At 36.2% G+C, this 9,290-nt stretch overlaps 1 non-coding gene across 1 annotated transcript; it reads right to left on the bottom strand.

Annotated features, from left to right (window-relative positions):
- LOC111918271 (small nucleolar RNA R71) lies at positions 1-107 on the bottom strand. The gene has a single exon (XR_002859141.1). It is a non-coding gene; the product is annotated as a small nucleolar RNA R71 (small nucleolar RNA).
- Positions 108-9,290: the final 9,183 nt, after the last annotated feature.

Here is a 9,290-nt window from a genome sequence, read left to right as displayed (position 1 = left end):
AAACTCAAGAAGGCGATAGCTAATTTTGAGCAAAATCTGGGTGAGTCACTTTACGAGGCATGGGAACACTACAAACGTTTGTTAAGGAATTGTCTTCAACATAACCTTAACATTCAACAAGAAGTATTCATATTCTTTGACGGGGTCAATGTCATGACAAGACAACTCCTTGATTCTCAAGGACCACTTACAATGAAAAATCCGGGGGGAGTCAAGGAGTTAGTTGAAGAATTTGCAAAGCATTCTCGTGAGTACCACAATCCAAGGAATGAAGTCATTAAAGTAATTGGGGGAGGAAGTTCTGAAGACATGGCTGTTGTGCTAGAAATGCTCAACACTATGGATAGGAGGATGACCAAGATGGACCAGTCAATACATGCTATAGGAATTGGTTGTGAAAGGTGCAATGGTCCACACTTGACTAAGGATTGCCACTTGGATGAATATGGGAATAAAAGAGCTCAAGTTTGCTTATCGAGTGGGGATAAATATGATGAAGACTGGAGGAAACCAAAGAAGGAGTGGCTGCCATATGATGAATACAAGAAGCAAAAAGAAGAAAGATATAGACAGACATATCGAGGCTTATACCAAAAAGAGCAACCACTAGCTAAGAAGAAAGTTGACTTCAAAAATATGCTACTTCGTTTCATGGAAGCTTCATAGAAAAGACATGATGATACTGATGCATCACTGAAGGATCAAAGAATAATGATGAAGGAGAAACAATCTATGATGAAGGAACATCAGGCAATGATGATTGACCAGCAAGCATCATTAAGAAATCATCAAGCATCTATCCACAACCTCGAAGCTCAACTTGGTCAACTAACAACTTTGGAGAACGAGAAACTATCTCCACGTTTTCCTGAAAAGAAGACTCAATCCCATGTTATGATGATCGAGACCGAAGAAGAGGCCATCTCTGAGTTCCTAGAAGCATTAGAAGTGGATCCAAGGCATCCCGAACCAGAACCGAAGAAGTTAAAGATAGAAAATCAAAATTCTGCTGAAATACTGAACTCACAACATGAGCCATCTATGTTCACGAGGTAGGCCCGGTCTGAACATAAGACTTCAGAATCCGTTCCAGCTTATCGTCCGCCTCTATCGTTTCCGTCCCAAGCTAATCTTAGTCCACTGGAAAGTGAGCATCTGGAGTTTATTCAGCAAATAAAGGGTATTCCAATTAATACTCCTTTTGTCGAGTCATTATCCAAAATTCCCGAATATGAAAAGTTTTTACAAGACTTGATAGACAATCGTCAGCAGTTGAAGAAGAAATCTAAGGTGATTCTAAGTGAGCAAGGCTCAAAAGCTGTATTAAAAGAGATACCTAAGAAGATGGGAGATCCTGGATGCCTCACTCTTCCATGTGAGTTTGGAAATAATTTAAAGACTTATGCTTTAGCTGATTCTAGGGCTAGCATAAATTTGACGCCTTATTCGTTTTATCAGAAGATGAAGGCTACAAAAATGACCATTCACATGGATAATCGTTCAGTGACTCATCCTAGGGGGATTGTAGAGTACATCCTGGTGAAAATTGGGAAATTTGTTTTCCCAGTTGATTTTGTGGTTATGGATATGAAAGAAGATGTCAATGTCCCAATCATTCTTGGTCGCCCCTTACTTAATATTGCTAGAGCCTTGGTTGATGTTCGTGAATCCAAGCTTAGTTTGAAGGTTGGAGATGAAAAGGAAACTTTTGGAGTTCAAGATGGTTTCCAAGGGAGTGATGTTCATTATGAGGTCTTCAACATTGATGAAGAGAATGAACTTGAAGAATTAGAGAAGCTTATGGAAGAAGAGATTCAAGAAGTCAAATGCACCAAACCAAGAGCATCTCTTCCATTTGTTTTCGAAGTGTTTGCTTATAAAACTCCAACATCTTTGGTGAGTAAAGAAAGCGACGATTTATCAAGCTATGAAGATGAGGTTACTTCAAAGGAGACAAGTCCAGTGGTGAAAGAAGAAAAGATTCCTATGGTTCTTAAAAAGAATGAAGAAAAACCGGAGACTAAAGGGATCAAAAGAAAGCTTGATGTAGACGAGGTAAAAGCTAAAAAGGAGAACTCGAAGAAAGCGTATATTAGACGTGTCCAAGCTTACAATAGGCGATGAAAGGAGTAGAAGATTCATGTGGTGCTAGAAGATTCAACATAAGGAGGCACGGAGTCCGGCTTACGTCTCCATAAAAAAGAAACGCTTCTTGGGAGGCAACCCAAGCTCGGTTTGTAGTTTCTTTTCTTTTCATTTTAGTTTTTGAATTTTTAGTTTTTAGGAATATCAATTGTCTCATCATCATCTAATAATCCTCTGAATGGTAAAAATCGAGTGTAGGGGTTCTTAAAATTAAATGGTTATTAATAATAATGAAATTGATTTTTCAAACCAGAAGCGATCTCACGACGTGAGTCTAGACTGATATATGGACCAGAATACTTTAATGATCAACCCACCATTTTCTCTTAGCCTATTTAGAATAATCCAATAAGTGTATTAGCCCATTTCCTCTTGGTTAACCAGCCCAATTGTTTTAGCCCACATATAGCTCACGACGTGAGGTCCTTATTCTCATGACATGAGGAAGACTGAATCAGGACCACTTGAATAAAGAAATCAGATTGCGTTTGACCTACCATTCTCTCATCCCTCAAATCCCAACAACTTATTGGTCCCAACCCCCACACACTCGATTTCGGCCAGTTTCAGTACATTGTACTCTTGTGCTCACGTTATCATCAATCTAAGGTACACTAATCTTACTTTTAGTGTTTAATTTTGACTTATTTGGTTAATTTTGGGGTTAGGGTTTGTAGTCTATTTGAATGTAAAAATCGATGCCCTAAATATGCGAAATCTTTACTGCGTGTGGGATTAATATACTTAGAATCAAGTTAGAATAAAAACCCCAACGAAGTATTTGGCCCGATTTGTAAACTGTCATGACTAATTCTCGTTGTAGGTAACTAACTCACGGCGTGAGCCTTATTGCTCACGACGTAAGACTTGGGATATGGTCTTCTGTTTTCTGCTAATTTGTTTAACATGTGGAGCATTTTGTTTTGTTTTTCTGGTTTATTTGTTTTTGCAGAAAAATGGCTTCAAGAGGTGCAAATGAGCAATTTCAAGGCCAAGTATCATCACGCCACACATTGTACTGAATTCCCGTGGATATGCCAACCGATGTGCTTACTAACTACACCAACAAATTGGGATGGTTGCATAACATGGAGTTTGTCATTTCTCCAAGGATTGATTGGGTACGATTTAGAGAGATTGGCTTGATGGATAGGATGGCTCCATTTTTGACCAAGCAATTTTCAGTGGATACTTTTTCCTTCACTTGTAGTGGGTGGAGAAACTTGTTTGCTATCAGTGAGCAAGTTTACTAGGAGCTTTGTGTGGAGTTCTTCGCTTCCGTATCTATTGAAGCCGCTACTATTGATCCCTTTTACTCAAGGGCACTCGTATTCCGCATAGGTTGCGAGTATAGGGAATACAGCTTGGTCTAGTTTGCATGGCGCATAGGTATTTATGAGCAGCATGAAACACAATTGCCTGCATTTGAGCTTTTCATGAGGACAATAGCATGTGAGTATTTGGCGAGAGCATGGGGACCAGATTTTTGGGTGTCAATTGCAAATGGTGCCTTCCATTTGGGTGTCTCCCAGTAAATCCACATTCGATCCCCGATCCATCGGTTACTTCACCGGTTGGTTACTTTTTCGATCAATCATAAGCACATGGGAACAAGGTTACAAGCTTGAATCTTTTCTTCTTGTGGAGTATTGTCATGCCAGAGGTTTTTTGCCACATCCCATATCATTTGGCAAACTATTTGGGTAGCAAGGATACTATTTCTAGAGCTGGTAGCCCCACTAATGGGTGTCATTTTGTTACACGCCTTACGAGATCCTATGGTCTTCTTGTCCCATGTTTGACCCGGACTTTGATACTTAAGCCTGGTGATGATCTCCCTATGGGATATTTAGAATCTATGCATGTGGTAACAAATGAGGGATCACATTGAAGTATACCGGTGGATGATGATGTGGTACACAAAGACCAACCCACACCCCAACCGAGGCCAAGAGGACAAAGAAATGTGAGAGGAAGAGGCGATAGAGGACAATCGGTGCACCAAAATGCACCCATGGGAGGACCCAACATTGAGGGAGACATGTCGGGTTACTTTGATAAGTTGTCGTTAAGTGTGAATTGGATTGGTGGGACGGTGGAGAATTTGGTGCAACACTTGCATGTTGAGCAACCTCCTCATTTGGCGTATCATTACCCAATATTCCCCAGGTGGAGTGAGTATCAAAGTCAAGGAGGAGATGGAGCAGGAACGATTGGAGCTCAAGAGGATGAAGATGATGATTGATTATTTTGTTTATTTTAGTTTGATTTAGTTTGGTTTGGTTTTTCTTTTGTTTTTGGAATTTGTTTTTGGTATGTAAAACTCTTTAAGATATTATGTTACTTTTTTTTTCCTTTGGTGGTTATTTCCAGATTTTCTAAGGGGGTCACGAGAAAGGAAAGTCGAGAAACAAGAGCGTTTATGTCTAGCCAGGTATTGTATAGAGTCGAGAGTCGAGACCACGATTAGAAATAAGTGTGGGGTGAGTCAAGAGAGCGGATAGAGTTAGAGAAAGGGGTCAGAAATAATTAATTTAAAAGTTTCTTAATCCATTAAGACATTACGGGTCAAGACGATACTTATGGCTCGTTTCCTCTACCATTAAATGTGGTGTATGCTTTCCCATATTTGTCTTTATGTTTTGGAGATTTGCATCAACTTTATTGAAGATTGAAGTTTCGATTCCATATGTTGTTGACACATTTACATATCTCGTGAGATCAAGATCCAAGTTCCTTATTCAAAGAAGAGGTCCATGTTTAAGATGTACACTTCATCCACACGATTAGAGTTTGATCTTTCCACTTTCTATCCCAGGGAGTTTGTTCCCTTTTCTCCCTTTTTTGTTGCTTTTAATTTATGTCATGCATATAATTAAGGCATTGTATGTAATAAGTGTGGGGTAGGGGGTATAAAAAGTAAATTGCTAGAAAATTTGGATAATTTAAAAAATTACAAATTAAATTGAAATAATAATCTAATAATTTAATCGAGTGATGATAATTTGAACTTAAATTGCTGCTATTATACAGAGTGATCTGATGAGAGCTCAAATGTTTAGTTGAGCCAATATACGTTATAGTGCATTTGTGGCCCCCTTTATTCTAGTGAAATCATGAGACAAAAACACAACCTCGCTTAGTTTGAGGATCGCAATATGTTTAGCATCGTGTACCAGAAATGTATCCAGGAAGACTAATACTTTAACGAATAAGGGTTGAAGTTAAGCACCCCTCTTTAAGCATGTAGGTTTTTAAGTGAAAAAAGTGAGTACATATAAAAAAAAGAGAGAGAATTACTAAAAAAATTGAAGAATTTTGGAGCTATCAAGTAAACATCAAAAGATCAACGTTCTGAAGAAATTCAAAAGTTAAAGATACAAAAAATCACACAAAAAGGTGGTGAATTCAAAGAAATTGAAGATCAAATATCAAAGTAGTCAAGAATTCAAGAGCTCCATTGTGGTATCTAAATATTGTAAATTTCTAGATTATGTACACTTGGGTAGCTTTACAAAAATTACCTTGAGGTTAGAAAGTTTTATGCGGATGGATTCGGAGGGATGCATAAAATGAGCGTTGCTCAAAAGAAGTGGGCGAGTGTTTATGAGGATTGTGAGTATTTAGAATTAGGGGGGGGGGAGGTCCTTAGGAAAATTTTTGACACAAATGCATGCGTTGCGGTCTTGACATAATGGCTGAGTTTGAATTGGATTATTCTATGTGATGGTAATGATGAGAGTTTAAGTTTAAATAATTAGATTTGCTTGAGGGCAAGCAAAGCTTAAGTGTGGGGTATTTTGATATTGCCATATTTGTACATGTTTTTAGGCAATATTTATTTACATTTTTATTGATAATTTGGTTGTTTGCATTGAATAATGATACTTATAAGCTTAAATTATACTTTGCAGCCAAATAGAAGCATTTTTGGAGAAAAGGACTGAGATTGACAAAACATGGAACTTTGGAGGCTTGAAGAAAAGAAGAATAAAAATCCAACAAAAACGCGTACTCACGACGTGAGTTGGAGTATTCGAGAAGATAGGCATCGTGAGGAAGAATCCTTGTCAAGCACGGATAACTACGTGCTCACGATGTGAGTCATTATTGCTTACGACGTGAGCGTGGAAAAATCAGAAACTATATATATGCTTGATCATTACGACTTGAGGGACTTTTGGCTGATTGAGAGAGTTCCTGGAGATGAATTTCAGAAGGAGAAGTGACCTGGAATTGGCTTTCAACACCAAAGGAGAAGAGAAGTTCATAATTGGATTCTAGTTTTGGTACACTTTAATTATGTCTTTGAATATGATTTGTTTATTTTTGTTTTCGAGTATGCCCTGCTAAATCTAGTTGCTTTTGATAGCTAGATGAACCTGAAACTCATGGTTTTAATATTCTAGCTTTGACTTATTTGTTGGTTAAGACTTGTGTTGCTTGATTTTACCTATTACGTTTGATTTGATATTTGATTGCTTTGATTTCTTATTCTGTGTAGTTAATGACCATTAATCTACATGAATTAGAATACCTAGTAATTTAGTGAACACTAGTTTATTAGAGCTAAGATCAAAACAATCTTAGATAAGCAATTGAATTATTAAAATTAGGCTGTGCTAGAGAAGTCATATTTTGACCATAAGTGTGTTTGTTAAATCAATCTTACATAGCTCCAATTTTATTTAATATTTTATTCTGTGTTAGCTATTGTGTGACCATACATAGATTTACATGAATTGATTAATGTTAGTAAATTTAGAACTAAACTGCTAATACTATCTTAATTGGTAACCAACAGTAATTGTCATAGCTAAATTTCAAACCATTGAGGGAAAGTGGATTCGAGCTAACATAAGTGTTTGTTAATTGATTGAATTTCGTGTTAAGAGATAAGTTCATCTAAACTTGCAAAATTAGATAAAACCCCCACCTTGTTAGAAAATTAGGATAGTTTAGTAGTAGATAGATTAATTAGTTAAAACCGTTCCCTTTGATTGACATCCAACTTACCCAAACTATTCTATAATTCAACTAGGTACACTGCCTATAGGTGCATTTTAGTTAGTTAAGTAGTTAGGTTATAAATATAAAAATTAGGTGTAGCTATTTGCACGCATCAATACTTCCATTTCTTTCTTTTTCATTATTGTTGAATTAGAGTAGATGATTTTTTAAAATGATATTTTTTAGCCAAACCTACAAAGATTGGATTTTTTTTTTTGGAGAAACTGTAACATGAGCACCATCTAATTTTCTTTCATCATTTCAAGATGGTTAAATGCAAGAAATAACAACATACTTTCATTTATTTGTTTATGACACCATCTTGCTTTCATTTATCCCTTTTAAAACATTGTACTTTGTATAGATACTGAAAAGTTGGTATGAATTGCCTTCTTTATTCATTGATTTTCCAACGTATTTATACAATTACAAATCTTTATCAGAGACTAACCAACTAGGGAATAGATAAACATAATGAAGTTTAAATAGAGATAATTCTAAATGCCAGCTAATCTTATCGTTTCCTAACAGCCCCCCTCAAGTTGAAGCATGGGGATCAAAAATGCCCAACTTGCTAACAAGACAATCAAATGCAGATTTTCCCAGATAATTCTAAATGCCAGCTAATCTTATCGTTTTCTAACAGATACTTTTCTTATCTTTTTATATTTAAAAGGTTGAGTTCTTTGAGATTATCACTTGAACTTTCGTCTTCACAATTCTTGCATTATGTTCAAATTTGTAGTTTTTTTTTTTGTCATTTAATTGTGAGTCGGTGTGACTGCACTTACGGTGAAGACAAAAGCATGAAGCACCATCTGGATCTATAGTTCATAATGACACATTTAAATAACGAAAGATGATGAAACTTGAATACATTTTGTCCCAAAATTTAGTGTCAAAGAGAACGTGGAGAAGGATAAGGTTCTTAATTTTTAGGGTTTTTACTAAGTTTTTATTTGTATTGATAGGTAAATGTAACAATTTTTTGTTTGGAAGTTCGAATCATTCTAAATTTATTTATTGGAGTCTTATTATTATAGATGTATTGGATTTTTTTTTATTTTTTTAATTTTTTGCATTTTGGGCAGAAAAAGATATGAGCTTCTTTTTTATTATCTAATTTGTTTTTAAAACAATAAAAATCATTTTAATGACATATTAGTGACAAAAATATATGTCACTAAAGCCGGTTGGTAATGTGTTGGAAAATATCGTTCGTCAGTAATAAGTCACATTATTTGTTCGTCGGGAGTCTGGTACTATTTCGTCGTCAACTTTGTCAAACAAGTTCAACAAAGGGACGTCGTTATCTGTTGGTAGTTCGTCACAAATTACGTGGTGATATTTACCCGCGGGGCTTTTTATGACATACCTAATTCCTTCGGTATTCTGTTAGAAATCGGCTTTAGTGATGGATTTCTGACGGATATTGCAGTAGGAAATTGACAAGTTCTAGTACTGTCGGAAATCGGCTTTAGCGACGGGTTTCAGACGGATATGGCCGTCGGATTTTTGCCCAGTTTTCTAGTAGTGCTAGCAATAGGTTTTCAACCAAAAAAGAAAAAACATGATTTTCTATTTTGATGAAAAAGTATGTTTTATATATTAATTATTGTTTTAGCGATGGTGAATTTTACCTACAACATGCTCTAGCTTCGTAGCTAAAGGGCATGTCTAGCCCGGCCGAAACTATCCCATTACCTCACTGCAAACTGGTAATCGCTTTCATGTCATGTGTGATTAGTTTAATAAAGTTAGCACTTAAGAGGTCCAAGGTAGGCTTAAGAAATCAGGTTTAGAATATTGACCAATTCTTAGTACTACAAAAGATAGTCAGGTGTTGGGAAGCCGGCTGACCAATTCCCACCGTATAGTACATGATAGATAAACATACTCTCCATGTCTCTATTATTCATTTACAATGTGTAAGGCGGCAAATCCTTCAAGATAACTTATGTTAAAATAAATGCAAAACGATATATAGAAGAATCATGCAGATTAGGTCTATATATATGGAGTCACTAAGCACCTGTTTGTCTCACCACAAATAAAAACATATCTTCTATCCCTAAAAGAGTTTTAGCTTTTGCTTTCATAACTTTCTGTAGTTCCCGCTGAGAATATTAAAAGAA

The sequence above is a fragment of the Lactuca sativa genome, chromosome 9 (assembly GCF_002870075.4).
Source record: "Lactuca sativa cultivar Salinas chromosome 9, Lsat_Salinas_v11, whole genome shotgun sequence".
In the NCBI taxonomy this organism is placed as follows: domain Eukaryota; kingdom Viridiplantae; phylum Streptophyta; class Magnoliopsida; order Asterales; family Asteraceae; genus Lactuca; species Lactuca sativa.
Note: the sequence above shows the minus strand (reverse complement) of the source record. Positions and strands in the feature narration are given on the sequence as shown.